We start from the raw sequence: 11,392 nt of genomic DNA on the forward strand, positions 1-11,392 counted from the left end.
TAGAGTACAGTATTCTTTCCCCCGCTCCTATTAGCTACATTTGTTTTTTAGTCAGCCATTAAAATCACTTTTGAGAGCCAATGGGATATAGGTTACATTTTTTTAACCTGAAATCTATCTATCTGAATATTTAATTTATGACACATTTAGCATGTTTGCATGCTAACACTTTATAATTTCATTATGTACCAGATTTAGGCTAAAATGCTCAATTAGTTTTGCAGGTGTTTTGGTCATAAACCAAAGTACTGGACAAATTAAATGATGAAGGTGGCGCTGGATGCAAAGACAGAGACTGACACAGACTGACATTACAGAGACGTACATCAGGCACGGTTAACACAATGTGATCATTGTTAGCTCCACAGGACAGGATTCACTTGCTGTTGTAATGAATTGTTGGTAACTGTACTGGTGTTCATGATGATGTCTCCACTCTCTGTACATCCACTGGACCTGATGAGAGAAACCTTCCTGCTGTTCTCTTCCATGTCTACTTGAGATGCAATTCATTATAAAGAGCACTAGATGGAGAAAGAGAGCTAAACAGTGAACACTGCTTCTCTCTTCACCCCTTCAGTGAATATGAATCTATACCAATCAGACTCATATTTTAACATTGTGTCCCGCCTTGTTTTACAGTGCAGCCTGCAGTTTCTGTCAAATTTATGGCATTGCAGTATAGCTGATATGTAATTCAGTTATAGTATTGATAGACTGATAGATACAATGATTAATTTTTAACACCTAAATGCTGAAATGTTACAGCTGATAGCAATTTAAAACACTTTTTTCTTGTTATATGTGGTGTTATAACTTATACCTTCATTTGCTGTGGACTTCCTGCATCCCAGGAGTTCAATCAATCCGCTGCCAATAGATACTATCATGTTTAATAATAATTATTATTTTTTATCGTGCATTCATGAGCATACTTACTAAAAAAAAAAAAAAAACACCATACTAAAAAAACACCAATTTCCTAATTTCTATATCTTCAGTGTGTCCATATTTTCATCACTTGAACAGTATTTTCGATGTGCGTCAAACCAACTAGACACATTTCCTAAATGTGCAAACTGACCATGACTCTACAACCAATTTAGATGTGAAACATAGTCATTGTACTGAAGAAGACAACAAATAAACATAATGCCAGGGACACACAGGAGCGTCAGGTGTTTTTCTGCACCACAAAAGAAAGTATATGTCCATTTGAAAATCCTATATTTTCTGATTCTGATTCTGATATATGTCAATTAATAAATTAAAGAACCTAATAAAAACATGTGCTCCTTTGTTAGTATTTCTATCAGAAACTTTCCAATCTTTCTGATCATCATATGACTGATCACAACTTCTATTTATTTAAATGTTTTATTTATTATAGGTATTACCCTTTTCTGTTCTCTGTGCCCAAATAGACCTCAGGCACATATTGTAAACTTATTCTGGAAAAATCTAGCATAAATCTAGCGAAATACAATCATTAATAAGATAATTCCACATTCACACGGCTATTTACTGCTCAGTGACACACTAATGATGTGCTAAAACCACTAAACAGAGTGGATCAAAACCTTCAGAAATCCACGGCATAACTTGAGCTATCAGTTAATCAATTACTGCACCGCAGTATGCCAAACTAATCTTACAACCTGAGAAAGTATGGGTGTGTGTGTATATATTTAACTACTAGCTTTCTGTGTGTTTAATAATCCACTCTTGTACAGTGAAATTATGCTGCTCCTACAATATGTACACAAAAAATAAGAAGAATAGAAAGTCACAAGGACAAATAATATATTTCTAATATAAGGAAATATTATACCGTTATGTGTATACATATGTTAACACACATTGTGTACAGTATGACTGAAATTGTAGTGGAAAGACATGAAGGGTGTAAGTGCAAAGGGAGTGATATAGAAGAAACAATCAAAGTAACTAAAATAACAGCACAGTGCACATTCACAGATCGTAGATCAGAGATACAGATACAGACACAGATTGTATAGAACACGTAGAGCCGAGGTAGGTGAGAGGAGTGTGAGGATGATGAGGTGGAGTTTAGTGGCCTCACAGACAGCCTGAGGGAAGAAGCTGCTCTGTAGTCCGATGTCACAGCAGCAGGGTGATCAGGTTTGTGGCGGGGGTGAGTCCTTCAGTATTATCACCAGTGTCATTGATGCTGGGTATATGGTAGTGTTGATGTTAACTCAGAGCCTTCAGATCCTGGACCGTGCACACACCAGGACAGTTTGCATGTGGTCAGTCAGGATGCTTTCTTTTGCTCCTTTTAAATAAAAAAGACAGCTAACACCACTTGGTGGTTAGAGAAAGATTATGGTCATAGCTAAAAGAAAATAGCTTTGACTGTTGGAAGAATGAACACCAGTTACTAGCGTCACAGCTTTCTGTGTCCGGCAATCCATCCTGGCCTAAGAGGTTTTGCGGTGATGTAACCTCCTGATAATTCTGCCTGTGCTTCTGAGAGACATCATTATTCCAACTATAGGTTATGTTTTAACCTACAGGTTAAATTTTACCTTTTCCTTGTTTTTCTTGTCTAACAGTGAAATTTAAATAAATAAATGAGGGTTGCTTTATCTTGGATCTTGGGTATCTATTTATTGTTCACTGACATGGACTTTGGATGGGCTTCAATGGTTTCCTTATATAAAATTATATTGTACTTTGGAAAGACAAAGACTAGACAAAGAGAATAAAATATTTATCAAAGCTGTTATTATTCATTCTCGTTAAAAGATGGTGGGGTTAAATTTTGTCCTTGTCCAATCAAACCCTCATGTGTACATGTGTATGACAGCCTCATTCAAGTTAGATAAAAAAAAACAGCAGAATTGCAGTTAAACACATCTACTTTGGCTACGCTATTTTTGTTAAGGTAAGAAATTGGTAAAGGTGTAACTGATGTAAAACACTGTCCTGATTGAATCCAATTAGACAGTTTGTAAAAAGGAAAAAAAAAAATCAGCCTCCAAAAATGAAATTTCTTTAAATAAGTCCTTTCCTCCAAACCAAAACTAACTGCTGCTTTGGTCAAAATATGTTATACAATGTGACTCGGAACCATCTGAGACTGTTTTTCAACATAAGATTAAATCGAATTCTTTCATTTTCATTTTATTGAATTTGCAGCACCTTGCTTTAAAGGCTGCAGATGGACATAGAAAGAAAAAGTCAGACAGGAGCTGTAAAAAGACTCTTTGACACACACACGTCTGTTCAGGTGTTGATAAACCACCCAGGTGGAAGTCTTCTCTTCCTTTAACACAGTTTTACAGGAGCAACAACATGGCGGTCAGAGCAGGAAGTGACTCAGAGGTCAGCTGATCCCCCACACATCTGCTTCTTATCGCCATGCCAACGCTGTTTGTGTGCCTGTGTGGTAGCACAGTCTCTTGGACATGAACTTGAGACAGTGTACATGTGACCTATTGTTGTATTTATATAATGTAATTATACTATACAACATTAAATGAGTCAACATGCAAACGAAGGCAACTAACTGTTCGAGTAGGTTGTAGTGCTGTGTTCACTTTACTGTAGCGTGGATTCTAAGTATGCATTAATAACCCAGGTATATGCACATACAGTTCAAATGCTTGTTATGTACAAGACTGTGGAAAGACTAAAAGTTAAAGAATGGAACAACAAAGCCCTGAAGTTTGAGGGGTTTTTTGCACAAGTTAAATATAAAGAAGACAGAAATAACAATAGCAAGAATGAGCAGGAGAGTAAGAACTTATTCAATATTCACACTGTTATATATAGATATATGACATGTAAAATTAAATGAAACAACAGAAAATGAGAGAGTTTCATAACATAAGGCTACTAAATCTGCTAGTAAGATATTTTTGGGAAAAATTAGGATGGATGATGATGTGGTTGTGTCAGATAAATAAATTACAGTGAGTTTCAGAGTCAAGCACACATTTCCAAAACATTTAACTGTAAGACGTTTCTGAAACAAAGGAGCGGATAGTGTGGAAGGATTTTAAAATCATTTAGTCTTTAGTTTTCTCATTATTGTACTTGTCCATGCAGACATCTTGTGCCTAAAAGATATACTGAAAATCCCCAACAAATCTCGGTGAGATTCTTTGTGAGTAACGTTATTCTGTAGAGGGAATAGCTTAATGGATGTAACTTATTGATTCAAATTTGCATGGCTGCATATATTACAGTGATGATCATTTTTTGTCTACAGTTTTAATATGTTTATGTTATTATGGTGCGTGTCTGTTATATGAAATATAGTTCTGTATGCTAGGATATGTCAGTGGAGTAGGACAACTGTTACTATTCTACTGACATATTCAACACAAGCAACAAGCTGTCACCACTTCGGAGTCCTTTCAGATGTTACTAAATTATGAATCAGTAAAAAAAAAATTTTTTAATTTTGTAATACTGTGAATGCAGCAACAGATGGGATTTAGCAGCAGCAGTGCAGAGCAGCTGTGGCCAAAAAGTGAAAGAAATGAAACAGTGAATGAGTTTTCAGTTGCACTAGCATGTCGCCAACCACAAGTCAATATTTACACTTGGCCTTTTTACCCAACATTAAAAGATGTGATGATGAAACTGGCTATATAAAATATATAGGTGCTTCCTCACATACAGTAGGTAATCACTCAGTCATACAGCGCTGCCTGTTGTATAAGTCATTTGTTTTCTCTAGATGAGGAATGCCATGGTAGTTCCACAGGGCTCCATTCTGGGGACATTCTTATTTCTTATTTATACTGAATACATTTTATTATTATTTTATTACATAACTTAACACCTCAACTCTTTTGTGGATTATACTAATTTAATTTGGTCACAGATAAAAAAAAAATTTCTCAACAGTGAAACAAACAAATATAGACTAAAAGGCTAAAATGTCTTAATGTTTTTGCTGAACTTTTCTAACTAGTATGTAAATCCCCACAGATCTCTTTTCTGTTTCAGAAAAAGCAACACAGTGTCATTGTTCTTTTTTAACATATTGTATATTGTAACAATCCAGAATATGTGTGCATCAAAATCATGATCTGAAAATCTTGATCTATTGTTCTAGAGGTGTTTTCCTGAAAATAATCAATGTCTTTGTGCTATAAAGGAAATTATGTATTCCACTATGAACATTATCACCAAATGTCAAAAAACATATTTTTTGCAGGAAATATTTTGAAGAGACTAACCTGTTTTGCTTATTTTGATAATACTGAGCCAGTAGCTTAATCTTTCCCCTGATAAATAAAAAAATTATAAAGTTTATTTTCACGTATCTCAGTGGATTACCTTCAACCCTTCTGCTATTCAAATGACACCAAATTCTGAAAATGAAATCATTGTTTTCCACTATCCTTGATGCAAGTATTATCACTTTCCAAGTTTAAACATGATAATCATCCTTTCTTAGAGAAGTGTCTGTGGTAGTTTACAGTGTCCATAATCCTTCTCTCTTCTCCATATATTTTCCACAAATTGAAACATACTGTATGCATTCATTACACATTTGTTTACTTTTATTTCTTATGTGGGACTGTTGTTAGCTTTCTGCTTGATTCTGCTGTTTGGGGAGGACACCTGTGTTTCTGCACAGCTGTTTTGTATCATTGTCTTATGGTTTCTGTGCAAATTGACTAACTAAATAAACTGTAGTAATTAAGGCTTGCTTAGTGATAATGGCCAGCTCACTTGCTTCATGATAAACCTAATGATGTTCAACATGAGTCAATGCAAATGAGGGAGAAAATCAACCCGGATGGATCTCGCAGCGTAACACCTCCAACAGCAACATGCCTTCACCTCTCTGCTAAACAGCCCAGGCTACACACACACACATTTATAAGGTCAACATCATTGTAGATGGCTGTAAAATTTCACAGATGACTAGTACGTTGGCTACCAGTACATTTTGGTTGTTTAACAGCTGCATGCAGTCTTAAACTTACCCTGCTTTGTTTGAAGAGGATGAGTCCATTTTCTGTTGCCTTCTGCATGTTGGCCTGCTGCTTATTATAGACAGGAGTGTGTGTTTGTGTTTGGGTGTGTTTATTTGTCCATGTGTTCCAGAGGTTAGTGTACATTCAACATCCAGTAACTCTCTGTGTGTGTGAGCTCAGTATATTAGGAATTACATTCAATCAGATGATTCAGTACCACATGATTTACATCCAGCCTACTCAGTCTAACGTTCTTTCCCTAACCTTAACCCTAATGGAGTTACTGTGCACAGATATAGTAGAAAACTAAAATGTACCTTAGCATTGGACCTAAAAAAACATCTTCATCGAACACAATCTGTGGTTAAAAGAATCGTCCAGCATTATTGTTCTTATAGAAGAAAGAAAAGGAAACCACTCAGAATCTGCCTCATATTTGAAGTTAAAGCTGAACGCTCCAACAAGCAGAGTTAAAGTATAACGGGTTGTTGTTAGACTCGATCAGTTTGTAGGATGGGCTATTCCACCCACAAAAAACCTGACTGGACAGAACCAGTCCCTTACAATCATTGTTCTCGCTACGCCATCCTGCAAACTGATCTCTAGCAAAAGGACCACTGAAGATGTTCTGAACTGTCAGCAACACACTGCGTTGTACTACTACTCTGCCTTTGTGATGGCAGAGAGGAAACCATTCTGATTATTATTGCTCCAAATATGAGTAACAGAAGTTTGAGGGTCATAATATCAATATTATGTACGGATATTGACATGGTCTCCCAATTTCCACCTTTTTATGGTCTTCTTGATCTGTCAATAGAAGTATGAACCTGAGTTTGAATCTATCACATAGTTCTGAAATGTGACCATTCTTATTATTGTTGTCTCTTGTTGCTTTGTTTTGTGTGATTAACTCTACATTTCAAGTCAATCAATAATTGAATTGTTTTGAGGTTGTTTCTTTTCCAAATATTTTTTCAAGCTTCCTCTGGTGAAGCAGCAACCTGTAACCTTGTTAAAATGTCCCAGAGCTCAATGAGTCTTCACAATAGTTTCATTTAAGTTTGAACCCTAGGTTTGGGGATGTTTACATGGCAACCCTGGTTGACTCCATAGCCGCCTATAAAGAATTTTGCTCTGCTTTTTCAAAAATGTTGAATCACACAGGTCAAAGACTTCTTCCATAATCAGAAAAGAGGACATAGAGTTTTTATGCATATGAATAATAATAAATGAATAATTACCAGACTGTCTGGCTGTCTGTTCTTTTCAATATAAAATACATTATTCATTTATTTATTATGTTATGAAATACTATTTTGTTTTCAAATTCCAAGTTTGTCCTAAATGATCTTTATTGTCTCCATGTTAGTTCTTTGTTTCATGATATCTTTCATTATGTTAAATTATCTTAGCATTGCTGCTTGGAACTTACTAACTGCTGTGTTTTAATATTTTTGTCCAAATATTAAGAAAACATGTTTTAATTTCTTTAAATTAAAATTGCTTCAACCTTATTATTATTTAAATACAGTTAAGTACAGTAATAGGACCATTTTTATATTTAATATTGTATTGTACATCTTGTAGAGATGCTTTTCATTTGGGTTCATATTTATTCTAAACATGCTGGATGATGTTTGGATCCATTCAGTTTTTTTTCTTTTGAACACCTTTTGCATTATGTTTAGCTCATGTGTTTAGCTTATGTTTAGTGTATTTTCTACTATTACATTTTTGGGTAGTTTCTTTTTTACCATATTATCTGTGTTTTTGTTTTGTGATACAAATGTGATACAGATAATACTGATAATTATTTAATTTGACATAATAAAGTCTTTCTCTTTCTCATTTCTGGCATTTCAATCCCTGTATCCCCATATTTTGGAGTTATTAAGGAGTCCTCCACATGAGTACACTATTGTTCTATGACTTATGTGGGAATAATTTGTGGTGCATTGTAGTTATGTTGGAAAGTGGGTGTTTCATCTGAGATGATTAAATCAGTTTAGTTTAACTTACCAATTCAGAAGTTGCAGTCCAAAGGTTGCAGAGTGCAGTACATATCTACTTATTTAATAGAAATAGAAATTTACTAAAATATAGCTCTGTTCACTGCTGAAGACGTAATATGTTTGAAAGCTCAGAAAAGGCTAATTTGTCAAACTATTCTGTCCAACGTAAAGAATGTGTTTCCATGCTCACACATTTTTTTCTTCTGGATATGTTGTAGCCTATTTAATAAAGTATTCAAGTCAGAACTAAACCAGCATTTTAAAACCATCTGTCTATCTTATAAGCTTTCTAACAACTGAGTAAATTATGCCTTATGCAATGCTCTTCCTAATAAAATGTAGTAGAACTGTAGGGAGCTCTTGTGCAATAATGGTAGTGTCTAATCAGAGGATGTCTGTTGGGTAATGTAGGATTTAGTGCTCCAGTGCCACTGCTGGTGTTTCCTGCGCCTTTACCATTTCATTATTCCTGATACTACTGCTATATTTCTCACGAGGAACACGAGGATCAGTTTTTAGTTTTCTCTCTATTGTGCTGTGTGGTTATGATCGATCACCTGCAGCGGGTTACTATTTAAGTAAATAAAGCTTAAAAACAGTATTGAAGCTACAACTTCACATTCCATATCTTGATAATGTCTGATTCCGCTGAGGCATTGAAAGACAAATTTACACTGCAGTGGACGGTATGCTTGTATTGTTTGTTTGTGTGGCACACATTTAGGCAAATATTACATATTTGATGTTTTTCATAATAATATATAGTTACATAGTATACAGTTCATTGCATGATTATAACATTGTTCAAAACTTGCCTCTCATTAATGTAGAATAAATGAATAAAGGTTTGGCTATTTAACCATGTATTTGTTATTTAACATCATTAACTTTCAAATGCATGGGTTTTTTCCAAACATTCGCCATACCTCGGGTCTTTAGAGACCTGTTAACATAGATATAGTTACAAATCAGAACAACGTGTCTGCAAACTTTCAGAATACAGTATTAACAATAATAACCTTCATAAATACATTTTCCAATTACTATTTGATGCCAAAAAATGCTTCAGTTTTCAAAGATTATTGATAATTTTGTACAAAGCCTATTATTTTTTATATTTATATGCATATTGTGCTGTTTTACATGTGTTGTTTATGTCCTGTGAGCTACCATTGTCAAAATGTAATCCCCATCACCAGCTGCTTCAGACTCCTGTTCATTTTCAGAGTCTTATCAGAAGCTGCCAGTGTCAAAGACAGTGCTTGCTCTGCAGTGAATCGGACACACTGCTGAGCTATTATGTTACTGTGACAGCACGCTAACATAAAGAAAGTTTTCCATCGTTATGTCTGCATCTGTGTCTGCCAAACAGGAAAGTACTACACCTCCTGCTGTTAAATGCCACCTACATACAGTGAAAAAGAAATTGGCAGTTAGTCATACAATAGTACTTTCTAGGTAAATATGTGATTACTGTGCAGCCATTTCGATATTTATAGCCAAGCTGCCTGCATTATCACTCTTATTCCTCTGCTCTTTTCTGCTCTCAACTGTAGCTGCACTGAATCAAATAAAGATTTTACATTAAGACTATCTTTCTGCATGACATCTCATTTCTACAGTATGATTTTCTTTTTCTAAACAGAAATTTTAAAGACATTTCAGATATTCTGATGACAAGTGCTTAGATCACATAAATCTATTATTAGAAAAAACAATATTTAACGTACCTCAGTATGTTGCAGAGGAGGATGTAGAGGGGTGACATGGGATGGCAGTGGTCATCTCTAAAAAATGCCCCAGTTTTTTGTTAAATGCTGACACAATTTAACACATAGATAACGTTTAATTTGAAAAAAAAAATTTAAAAAGGTAATTCAACGCATACAATTTAATGATATGTTATGGACACATTTTAGACTAAGTTCAATGAAAAAAAGTATTTGGAAAATTGCCTGAAGATTTGGAAATCAACAAAAAAACAATTTATTGATGTATAATGGCCCCTTTAGATATTTCTATTCAGTTCTATATTAATGTGCCACAATAATGTAATGCTATTTAGTTCTAATATCTTTATTCAGAGGCTCTTCCAAGCAAATATTCAAACATATGATTGTCTGCTATAAAATCAGCATATATTTCTGCCACCCCATGAATATTTCTCTAGATCTGCCCCTGGTATCTTGGAGTTTTACTCTTTAAAAACTTTTTAAAATAAAACACCACCAGCAGGATGTCAGTCATGTGTATTACAACCTTGTCAGTGAAGTCATATACGCCAGTATCATCAATGAAAGGGGTTTGTATTTCAGTGCGCAAACACTGCCAGCTGAAGCTCTCATTCCTCTTATAAATATGCACCCTGGGTTTGTTTTTTTGGTTAATAAGAAGAAAGATTCTCTAATCTCTAGATGACTAAAAGCCACACTATTCACCAAATCTCTTCTATTTCTAGAAAAGCAAATGTGTTTCTGAACACTTACACCATGTATACTGAATTTACTGCATATCTATCAACTCTAATGAGCTCATGAACTAGGTTTCATATATATTATATGATCATATAGGTAATTAATAGCATAATAAAGCATTTAACCTATTAGATTAAACCCAGTTTTAGGCAGGAAAGTCATCTAAATCATGCATTCTTCAAATAAGGATGGAGCATTCTTGTTCCTGTAGTATTTGACGCAAGACTTAGAGTCTGCCTGGCGCTGCATTTATTACACTATCTGATGTCATATCCCCCTGCCAATCACCACCACACACACAGGCTTTGTTGGAGGCCTGTCCGGCTGTATAGTGTGTTTACTGTCATTTCCTTTTCTCCCTGAGCTGTTAAAAGGGACGCACACACACACACACACTCAACTCAGGGTTGGGCTGATTTTATTTCACTGCATATTGCAGTTTATAGTCATTTCTGTTTTGCTAACTGACACAATTGCAGTCCAGTAACAACAGTTTGTGTCCACACTAGAGGCTGAAAATCTATATTTACAGATTCGATTTAAGCAGCTTTTCAGCTTGAAAAAGAATCCTTATCCGTATGTAAACTCAGCTGTCAGTGAGAGACGTCAACCACAAGAAGTTCTTTTGAGCACCCAGCATCTTCTGACCTTTCCAGCAATTCATTTATTTTCATTCATCTTTATGTTGTCTTCCCTTCAGAGCGCTTAAACACAACATGTGAAGTCTCTCCTTCTCTCTTTTTTTAATTGGACGTGTTTAAAGATGCAAAGCACCTCTTAATTCATCCGAAGGTGTTTGTGTTAAAACAGGATTGTTCAGCCTAGTGTCCATTTCTCCGCCCTTTTGCCCCCCCAGGCCATTCCAGGCCATTCCAGACCAGACAGGGGCCAGACTACTAACTGTTTACAAGCTGTCTGTCTGTCTCAAGTTCAACTGCAA

This window comes from Morone saxatilis, unplaced genomic scaffold (genome assembly GCF_004916995.1).
Source record: "Morone saxatilis isolate NCDOM2014 unplaced genomic scaffold, NCSU_SB_2.0 Contig14, whole genome shotgun sequence".
Taxonomy (NCBI): domain Eukaryota; kingdom Metazoa; phylum Chordata; class Actinopteri; family Moronidae; genus Morone; species Morone saxatilis.